The sequence below is a fragment of the Nannobrachium achirus genome (genome assembly GCF_963921795.1).
Source record: "Nannobrachium achirus genome assembly, chromosome: 4".
Lineage (NCBI taxonomy): Eukaryota > Metazoa > Chordata > Actinopteri > Myctophiformes > Myctophidae > Nannobrachium > Nannobrachium achirus.
In genome coordinates, this window is record NC_137813.1 from 38,623,451 (window position 1) to 38,634,790 (window position 11,340).

Genomic DNA, 11,340 nt, shown 5'->3' on the forward strand with positions numbered 1-11,340 from the left:
GTCTGATTCCCATCAGTACATCAGCATGAACCTCCTCCTGAGGTAGCCCAGGGAACCATGGAGACAGACTGCAACATTACCCCAGCCATACCGATCAATACCTTGGTCATTTCTCTTTATACCGCCCATCCTTCCTCCCATTGAGGAAATACCTGTGACATTCCCACAAGAATTTAAAGCCTACTACAATGACAAACAGCCGTATAGTAAGTTAAGCGTTAATGTTAATCTAATACACCAGACAGACAGCTGGTAATCATCATCATGCCATATTAAGACTGTCAGAACAGAGGCACATGCACACATTCACACACAGCCGTTGTAATCCTGAGGTGGCTACATTATGTAGCTGTCACGGAGCTCTGGATCAGGGGTTATGCATTTGTTATAACCTAGTTTATTTAATGTTAAATATACAGTATGCGACACTTTGCATACTGTAGCATTGGAATGAGGACAGAGTGGAGACTGAATACTCAACTCAACCTCAATCTGTCTAGATATAACTTTTATTGTTGTTTCTGCCAGCTTACTGTGAAACAAAGCTGACCTCGCTGGATGAAATATTGGGAGACAAGATCCTACGTCACAACCATCAGCGGGCATGACCTACTTTACTCAAGATCTCTGTCACCATCAGTTACAACACTCTGATCTTGCCATGATGCATTGGTTTTGGTTCATCATGTATCACATCTGCTTCATCAACACCTACAGTATATGAGGATTCAATGTTTGGAACTATACAGCGGTGTGAACTATTGTCTGCCCGATGGCAACCGCCCCCCACCGTGCGTTACTACTGAACACACTGAATTTTAAATCAACTATCGGTGTGACTTACTCTACTGTACGCAAGATCATCATATGTGAGTATTTAGATCTGTTTGCTAGACAATTTAAAAGACATGGGTTGGCAGTGGCCAACTTGGAATTTGAAGGTCCTCGACCACTCCTGGCTGTGTGTTGAAGTGACCTTGAACAAAACACTTACAGTAGGCCCTAACTATTCCCAATCAGCAGGTTGGTGTCTTGCATGGTTTCAGTTGTCTCCGAGTGAATACGCGAGGGAATATAATGTAATGTACATTGTAAAGTGCTTTGGAGAAAGCCATTATATACAGTATATGCACCATTTAATTTGGTCCAAAACAAATTTACGAAGTACTGTACGTATAGAGATAATTAACAGTGAAACTCAAAATAGCAATGCTTGTTCTCTAGTTTCTAGTTGTATGTACTGTAACTGTACATGTTATACTGATAATGGGACCCCCTGGAACCCCTTCAAGGACCCTTGTGGTCGTCAAAAAAGGCTTACTATACTACATGCCATGAAGAAACATCATACTTTACTATGCCATGGTCATGGATGGCATAAGTATATTACAGGTATGTGTGTGTGTGTGTGTGTGTGTGTGTGTGTGTGTGTGTGTGTGTGTGTGTGTGTGTGTGTGTGTGTGTGTGTGTGTGTGTGTGTGTGTGTATTGGATTGCTGCTTGCATCCAGTTCAAAACACTCGTCCTACGTACAATGCAGTCAAGGGCATGGTACCCTACTGTCTTCAGGATATGATCCAACCCTACCGTACACCCCTTCCAGCACACTACAATCTGCAAACGCAAACATCTATCCCCCTACAACAACTGGCCAACACTCCAGGTGTCCTAGACTCTTCCATCTCATGGCTCCCAAGCTGTGGAATATTCTGCCGCAGTCTGAAACCTCCTATGTTTGTGTCTGCACTTTGTTAGGTATGTGTTACTTTTTCACAGACACTAAGAAGCCTGTGTTATTAGGATAAATAAATTAGATAGATGCTAGGTTTGATTACTTCCTACTGTAGCAACTTTGTAGCACTTGTTTTCTTGTACTCTAATTACTTGACCACTTACCCTGTTGTTGGTTGATTAGTGTTGAATAGCATTTACGGTAATCCGTCCTTGCACTTTTGAACCCCTCTGGTGAGCATCAACTGAATTGTATTCAGTATACACTGACCAGATAGATACGTATGTTTAATGTTTTATACTACATACTATATGCCATGCATATCATGTATTTTCTGTTTTCCTAATTAGTTTTTCCTATTTTGTTCAAATGTCATTGTGTTTTGTACTTCATAATAGATTATGTGATGGTGACCCCAGAGCACCACAATGGAAATACGTATGTTGGCTTGTATTGTGCTTTTATCCTTTTAAAGTGGCTTTAAAGTGTTTTATGGAATGATATGTACCGGTACTGTTGCTTTTCTGTTTTGCTTATCCGAGACCAAAGACCACAATGGAAACTAGAAGAAGTGCTCTTCCGAGCACAGGTCTCCACCAGCCACGCGTCAATCTTAGACCTTTCATGGTGCCACAATGAGGCTGATTTGAATTTTTTTTAGTGTAATTTCTTCCTTGACCTTTTGTGAATGTGCGTGCACAATTGCATTACAATTGCACGCTGTGTTTGATTTGAGTTATTTTGTTCGAAACGGATCAATCCTGCAAAGTTTGGAGGCCAATCTTAGCCAATCAGGATGGAATATTTACTATGGGACAGATCCGTCTTGATCATGACTGTAGAGATACTGTGTACTGATTTGTGTTAATTTTGGGTAAAATCTGCAAGGAAAGGGTTTTTCCTTGGCCTCTAGGGAGTGTGCTTACAAAGTTTTAAACTGATCGGTGGAGTTATAGGTAAAACCACAAATTGGCCTGTTATAGCGCCACCATGAGGCTGATTTCAAAAATTTGAAGTGGCATTTCTTCCTCGGCCTAGTGGGAACGTGTGTGCGCGATTTCATGTTAATTGCACTTTGAGGCATTTTGTCCAAAATGGACCAATCTTACAAACTTTGAAAGCCAATCTCAGCCAATGAGGATGGAATATGGACAATCAGACAGATCCGTGTCGATCACATGACTGTAGAGATACTGTCTACCGATTTGTATGATTTTTGGACAAAATCTGTAGTAGTGTACAGAAATGTGTTTTGCAAACATCGGCCTCATGGTGGCGCTAGAACAGGGCCATTTGACAAAATGTGGGGCAGAGGTTCTGAATTGACATCCAAGGAGTGTGTGTGCTAATTTTGGCAGCGACCGGGCCAACAGCGCCGGAGATTAGCTGGTAACAAACTCGGAGGACGGACGGACGCGCGGACGGACAGACGGACAGGGGCGAAAACATACTCTCCCCCTGCCTTCGGCTGGTGGAGACAATTACAAGTTTTCTTTTAAACCGTCAAATGAAATAAACCAGATATAATGCATGGTGGCTTGTATGTATTTTATCATATTTTATAATAGTAGGCATAATGTGAAATGAAGTCAACTCCATGGGGAACTTCTGCCATTGTTCTGATGTACTCATTCATAAGACAAGGTCAGTGATACACCTTCAACACAGAACTAACAGCCCAGGCTCTTCATCTTTGCTTGTCTTCTGCTGTGAATTATAAAATAGGAATTATGTAATGCTAATGTGCAAAAAGCTGGAGGGAGCACGTCAGTTAGCTGTAACGAAAAAGATTCCATTTTTCGTTTGAGCCAATGTTAAGAGTTACTGTAGGGCCATAAACACGAAATGTCAGAATATGACGCTAGAAGCCAAAGTAGGCCAACTGTAGTACTATTCTGTCAGTTATGAGTCAAGAGTATGCATGCTATGTGGCCTCTAGAACATGGGATGGTTTAGGTAGTCTAGCTAGCTAAACAATTTCACTGGAGCTATATTCTGCACACGAACAATATCCTGTCTGGTGAGCAGAGCTGTTTTTGTCTCTAAAGCCTGCTTTTCAAACATATATCTACCCATATGCTTTGAGGTATATAACTAGAATAGGATTAACGCAGACAGCAAGACTCATGAATAATGAACAGAGAAAATATGACAGTGAAAGGAGGTGGAAGGGGGAGTGGGGGGAGGAATGACAGGAATAGGGAGGGAGGGTGGTGGTAAGAAGCATCTCTTTTATGTTTGTTGAGGGCTCAGAACACCGGAGGCAGTGTCTTTATTCTCGAGGGTAATCAGTACAATGGCAGGGATTTTATTTGTGCCATCCACCTAATACTAAAAAATACATTACATTATTACAACGCATTGTTGAAAACGAGGAATCAACAATCTCGCATTCATCTGAAAGAGCATAATGATCTACAATATCTACAATACATAAGTCAATCATATCACAAGCCATTTACTCAATGAAGTGTATTCGTTTGAATTTTACTTAGACAGTCACCCAGTGTGACATGAACGGTGCTATTAGTGGCCTTCTCCGTTATACTTTACAGAAAAATAACTAAGTATGTAGATCTTGGGATCGACATGTTTACACGTGAAATTGCATGGCTCCTGGGGCGCCTGGGGTCAAGTGGTTAAGGCGTATTCCAATTATAGGCTCTACTGCAGCCTGACAGCAAGTCACCGGTTCGATTCCTGAGCCTGACGATCTTTGCTGTGTGTCACTCGCTGTCACTCTCCACTATACTGTATCCAAATAATGGACCACTTTTCTGCCTTAATAATAAATTACGGCAGACAAGTGGATTTCAAGTTTACCTATGACCTATGACCCCAAAATTGGGAAAGGTTTCAGTGACAAACATACAGTAGGTGAAAAACTGTACTTCTGTGGTCTACTGCCAGTTCATACAAAAGGTTTGTCCAGTATCTCCGGACACACACACACACACACACACACACACACACACACACACACACACAGTCACACACACACACACACACACACACACACACACACACACACACACACACACACACACACACACACACACACAGCCTTCTTGTTGTCACAGTGTTAAAAAAAAAGAAGGGAAAAAAAGAAATGTAAAGTCAAAACAGGACATGCAGGCCTATCAGGAATGAAGCTATTTTAAAATAAATTGGCACACAGCTAATTTAGCTGAATAATTAATCAGGTGCAGAATGTGCTGAAGTGCTTTTAAAGAGGTCCAGTGCTCCACCTGTGTTCTTATCTCCCCCTCTGTTACAGAAAGGAAGGATGACATCATTCATAGGGCTGCTCTCAGAGCCATGTGGTGAGGTCATCAGAAATGGAGGGAGAACATGACAGACAATCATTCTGGCTGTGTACACCTCAGCTCCCATGGGTTTACATGGGGAGAGGGAAGGACTGGCAATAAGGCAATAGTGGTTGAGGTTAATGCTTTAGACTGGCCTTATCCCTGTGCATTAATCTGGGGGAAAGTCTAATCGATAGAATACTGAAGTGCTGAAATACTTAATGACAACTGTACATTGTGTTGGTTACACGCACCCACGCACGCACGCACGCACGCACGCACACACACACACACACACACACAAACAGATAAAATCACCTGACACCGACTGTCACTGAATAAAAGTTGTTTTTGTTTGTTTTTTGTTCCTAATGTGACTGCCTAATGCCATGCAGCGAATGGGGTCCGCTCAATATGCCGCAGCGAATAGACATTCTCCCATACATTTAGCATTTTCCTCCAATGGAAATGACACATTCGAGTGAAATGAAAAAAAGAAAAAAAAAATCCCTTAACTCCAGTTAAAGAGCTTATAGCTAGAGATCATACAAACACGATACCTCGGCCGTCAAGCTGTGGTCACGCAAAAGGCTCCCAAGTGAGCTTCCACAACAAAGCGTCCATCCAGACTAGTAATTCATTCAAGTGCAGCTCGCTGTCAGTGCGCCACGAGTTCTGATCCTTACTATGTGACCCTTTGTTCTAAAGAAGTCGGGTCAAAGTTCAAGTTAGTTCATTCATAATGGCAGATAAATATGTACACAGTCTCACACACCCTGGCTCTATACCTCTCAACTACACATACAGTACCTCCTATCGCTTTACTCTCATCCTTACTTTCCCTTTTCAGCCCTTTTTATTTCTATCCTTTCTTCTCTCCATCCACGCACACATGCACGCACGCACGCACACACGCACACACACATACACTCAAAGATATCGACAGGCACATTATTCCTCTTGCCCAGATGTCCTGGAGGTTTTCTGATGTCTATCAGCACACTGCCAAGAGTTTCATAATATCACCCAGAGTCTGTCCTCGATACGTTCCCACATAGAAGCACCCCAGAGCCAGAGACAGAACAGCTGCCACTTAACAGCGCTAGAGCTGGGCTGTTCCTTCCTCTCTCTTCTTCTGCTGCTGCTGTTGTTGTTGTTGTTGTTGTTGTTGTTGCTGTCACTTTGGATTTCATTCACAGATCTGTGCCATCACATGAGCATGGTAAGTTCAGACCTTCAAAGGTTTGAATGCATCACACACATTCACAGACAGATACAGATGCTGATGCAGACCCTATGACGACACGCGCACATGCACGCACGCACGCACTCACACACACACACATACACGCGCACACACACACACGGACACATGCACACACACACGCACGCACAGATATACTCATGTATACACTAGACGGTGAGCCACTGGGGTTGGTCGGTATCAACTGAGGGGATTAATGCTCATAGTGATTTTTGTCATGGTATACATGTCTAGAGTTAGAAAATATGTGATAGCCTTGCACCAGTGGTAGCTTTATGGGTGCTATCATGCATTTTATTATGTAACACTAGGTGAAAATGATATGGGTCATTATATGAAAACATACTACTTAACCCCCATATACAAAAGGTTTTTCAACTAGTTCTGGTACACCTAGGCATGCTTAAGAACACACTAAAGATGTAGGAATGTATTATGTCTTATAAAGCCATCATTTTCAAGATGGCGTCCAAGATGGCTGCCTGGAGCTTAAATAGCGTTATGATACTGTTCAACCTATAGAAAGGTGGTATTGGTTATCTAACCCAAGGTTTTAGGGTTCAAGGAATGTGGCTGAATCAGTGAAATTACCATCAGTTTTTAATTATTTATTGCCAAATCCATTGTATTACAATGATCCAATGATTGTACAACATGTTGTTAAGAACAACAATTGTATTGCAGTTGTGTGAGGGAAACTGTGAACTTAAGGTGATTCATATGGGGACCTGGGAGGGTGGGGGGCATACAGTAGGTGTAGATTTATGTTATATATTCAATTGCCATTCAGTCTTAGGCCTATGTGCTAAAGGTCAGGTTAAGGTCTCTCACACCGTATCACTCCTTATCCAGGTGTCCAAGCAGGCAGCAGCTATGGTCACTGGTTGACAGAGTATTCACCTCACGATTGACAATGTTATACAGTCATTCCTCAGCTGCATTGCAATACTGTTGCAAAGTTCAGCACTGGAAATGCATGTGTTTGCATATGGAGGTCTGACAGGCAAGTTCAGTGGTAATAGTCTTGAGTGTATCAAGCACTCTGAAGTGGTTTCTATCAACTAGACCAAAGACATTTGAACAGATTCAGCAGCAGTCTACCTGGACACTGTGCACTGACTGGCTGACTTTGGGTTGACAACTTAATCATTCCTACTGTATACTTCCCATCCACCAGTTTGAATGTGCAGGGGGACACCTTGTCAATAGGTTGTCACCTTTTCTCTCATGACGGATGATGACGCACATGATGAAGTACTTCTTCCGTGCTGGCCATGTGCAGTATGCTTGATATCTCACCCAGTGCCTGCTGAGATGCATGTGCTCCATGCCAGAGTCTAAGCTAGAACTTGTCTGTCAGCACCATGATGGATTCTGGATCACTGTCTCTGCTCAACATAAAGAGCAGGAATGATGCTGCTCTTTATGTTGGTGCCTTGCATGGTTTCCTCTGCCATCGGTGTCATGACGCATGTGGGTGGAGCTGACTGACACCTTCTCCAAAATGTGCAGAAACAGTAGTAGGGAGTCTAAGCACTGGTGTCTTGGTTGTAAAATATTGGGGTGTACACACACACACACACACACACACACACACACACACACACACACACACACACACACACACACACACACACACACACACACACACACACACCCACACACACACACACAGCATTCACGATGAGGCACCAAGATTTCCTAAATTCCTATGACCCTGATGCAGCCATCTCTGGAACCTCATCCTTACATCCTTACTGTGTGCCAGTCAGGAGAAATACCAGTTCTGTTACATGCTAATGGATATTCATCAAGTTTTTCTATTCGTTGTTCTCCCAGAGGTCAAATGTTACCTTGGCCTGACCTTTAACATGTGAGGTATTATGGATTCTACACATATGAAAACCAAAACATGAGATTACACTGGTTTTCTATACTAGGACAAGCAGATCAAATAGTGGGCATTTTGGATATTTTCTTACACACACACTATATATGTGTCTACAGTACACGGCGGCGCGACCCCTCATCAGCTTAAGGACATCAACAAGGTAAACGAACGAACGCGAACGAGCGCCGTATTGGCGCGGAGGTCTCTTGAGAATTGGGGCGAACAGGAACGTCCAAAGCAGTATAAGAGTTAAACAACCTTTATGAAAAACATATAGTCTGAGCTTTATCCTTGCCAGAGAGGGTCAATACTAAGGGAGATCTGCGTGTGACTGCAATCGGTTTCTGTTCACGGATGACTCTGCTCTCTTAGTCTCAGGCAGAGATATATTGCAGGTTGAAAAGGCCCTTAACTGTGAACTAAACGAGATCTGCACCTGGCTCAATGACAACAGACTCTCAATTCATCAACTGAATATATCCTCTTTGGATCCAGTCAGAAACTGAGCAAAGTTGAGAACTTCACAATTAAAGTAGGTGACACTGTGATAGCACTGTGGGTTGCATCCTGGAGGCTAACCTATCCAGTGAAAAAAGGACTACCAAGGTAATAAATAAAGTCAACCAACGAATTCGATTCTCGCAAAGGGTTGCTCCGCTGATCAATTTTAAATCTCGAAAGACCCTAGGAGGTGCACTTATTGGGCCCCTCATAAAATAGACTAAGCCCCCGTGCTCCCACCCCCCCTTTTCTCTGCCCTTATTTATGCTTTTTTCTGCTTTTGAAATTGATGTTATCCTAGATACTATGTTCTATCCGTCTGTCTTTCAATGTTATATGAGATACTTAAAGTGTGGTTCCTGTGGCTTTCTAGGATCTCCTTTTAGTTGACCTTGTACCAGTGATTTGTACTGTCATGAAACTGTACTTTTTTCTATTGCAAACTTCTGATAAATTCTTCAATCAATCAATTGGATTTTGAAAACTGTGTTTTGGCATATGATTATAAATGAAGTAATAACACACAGAAAGCTACCCCAGATGCAATGCTCTCACATATTTCCTAATCCTAAGGATGTATACCTTCCCAAAAGTCACTATGAGAATCATTGCCCCCAAGATGGTAATGATGACCCCACATTTGGGGCCCTGGCATATTATGTCATAATTATATAGTCACTATATGTCACTGCCTATAATAAAGAACAATTCTAGATATGCTAATTTTAACCACCTTACTGGACAATATATAGTCTGAACTTTATCCCAACCATCTTTCAAAGAGATAGGATGAATAATAAGAGAGAACCATCAGTTTGAAGTAAAATGTTTTTTTGCATGTTGTTATAAAAGGAGTGATAACACACAAAAAGCTACCACCACTGCAAGGCTATCACATTTTTCCTAGTACTAGGGGTGTATACCTTCCCAAAAATCACTATGAGAATTAATCCCCCCAGATGATACCGATAACCCCATATGTACGGTGCTAGCTCACGGCCTAACTATACAGTATACATTACTATACATTCAGACATGGGATGGCTTGGTCAAAACGGGTTGTCAGTCGTTTGAGGCCACAACAGAGGAATCCAAAGTAATTTCTCATTTCATAAAAATATAAATAAAGACTCCTTTCTTCCATTAGTTACTAAGGTTGCATATATACAGAACAAGACTCAATGCTGCAGTATCAGAACACCATCATGGCATGCATTATCTCTGCACTTACACGCATGAAGATGTTACATAACAGAATGGTCTATGTGTGATGTCACATTTTCTATGGCTATAATATTTAGTATGTGTGCGGAGTTAAATAAAGACAGTGGCCCTAATGTAACAACAAGTTAATGAGAACAGTTTGTTACAAACATGTTGGTAGTGACCACACTTACGGCACATTGTTGGGGTTAACTGTGTTGCTGATGTACTGTATATTTATTCTGAGCCCATCTGGGCATCCATTTGGTAAAAAAGAATATATGTTTTTCCTCTGTGGCACCACCTCCTTTGCTCCTCCCCTTTCTCAGTCCGCTTCCTCCCAGGTACTTCAGTGTTAATTACTACTAGTACTAGTCTCGCGTGGCCAGACTGTTGCCTCCGCGATTTGGTCAAATGCTCCCAGCATACAGTCTGGTAAAGGGAAATAGAAACGATGAGTGCGAGATGAAGCGGAAGTGAAGCCCCCTCGTCACTTCCGTTTCAGTGTCACATCGCACACATTTATCATTATATAAAATAAAAATCTTATAAGCATGTTTAGCTTGCTGCTTAGCAGAAAATACATTTTAAAATATATTTTCTTGAACGGTAATGCCCGTTTCCATTACTCGCCGTTAGGGAGCTGCTGTTCCAGACTCTATATAGCATTCAGAGATTGTGGAATAGTTGTCTGGCTACGCGAGACTATACTAGTACTAACAACAACACTACATGTTTTAGGCTTTAAGGAATAGGTGCAGATATTTATGTTTACCAGAGGCTTGATACCATGTCCATAAAGCTGGCTTAGTAAGTGTGTGTGTGTACGTGCGTGCGTACCTGTGTCCAGAATTTGTCCAGAATGTATTGAGAGCCCCTTGAGATGCAGCATCTCATTTTAGAGGGGGTCCTCCTGACCTATACACCTATACAGTAAAACTTTACATACTACAATACAAAATACACAATTTATCTGTGTCTGTGTGCATGTGTGAGATATGGTGAATTTAAATGTACGCCTAGACACACAGACACACACACACGGAAGAGAATGAATGAATATATCATAGCAGATGGTCTCAGTTTATATTCGCCGGCAGTCAAGTATATGTTGACATCCAGCATTGGTGTGAACACTGCACACATACTGATCCACTGATGTTTTTCTGCCCTGACAGTAATGGGGAGCAACACTAAGCATGTTTGGCCAACATCCAGCAAGGTTCTCTCACTCACTCACTCAGGCATGCACGCAAGCACACAGACACACACACACACACACACACACACACACACACACACACACACACACACACACACACACACACACACACACACAGACACACACACACACACACACACACACACACACACACAGACACACACACACACACGCACACACACACGCACACACACACACTACACACACAGTGAAAAAGAAT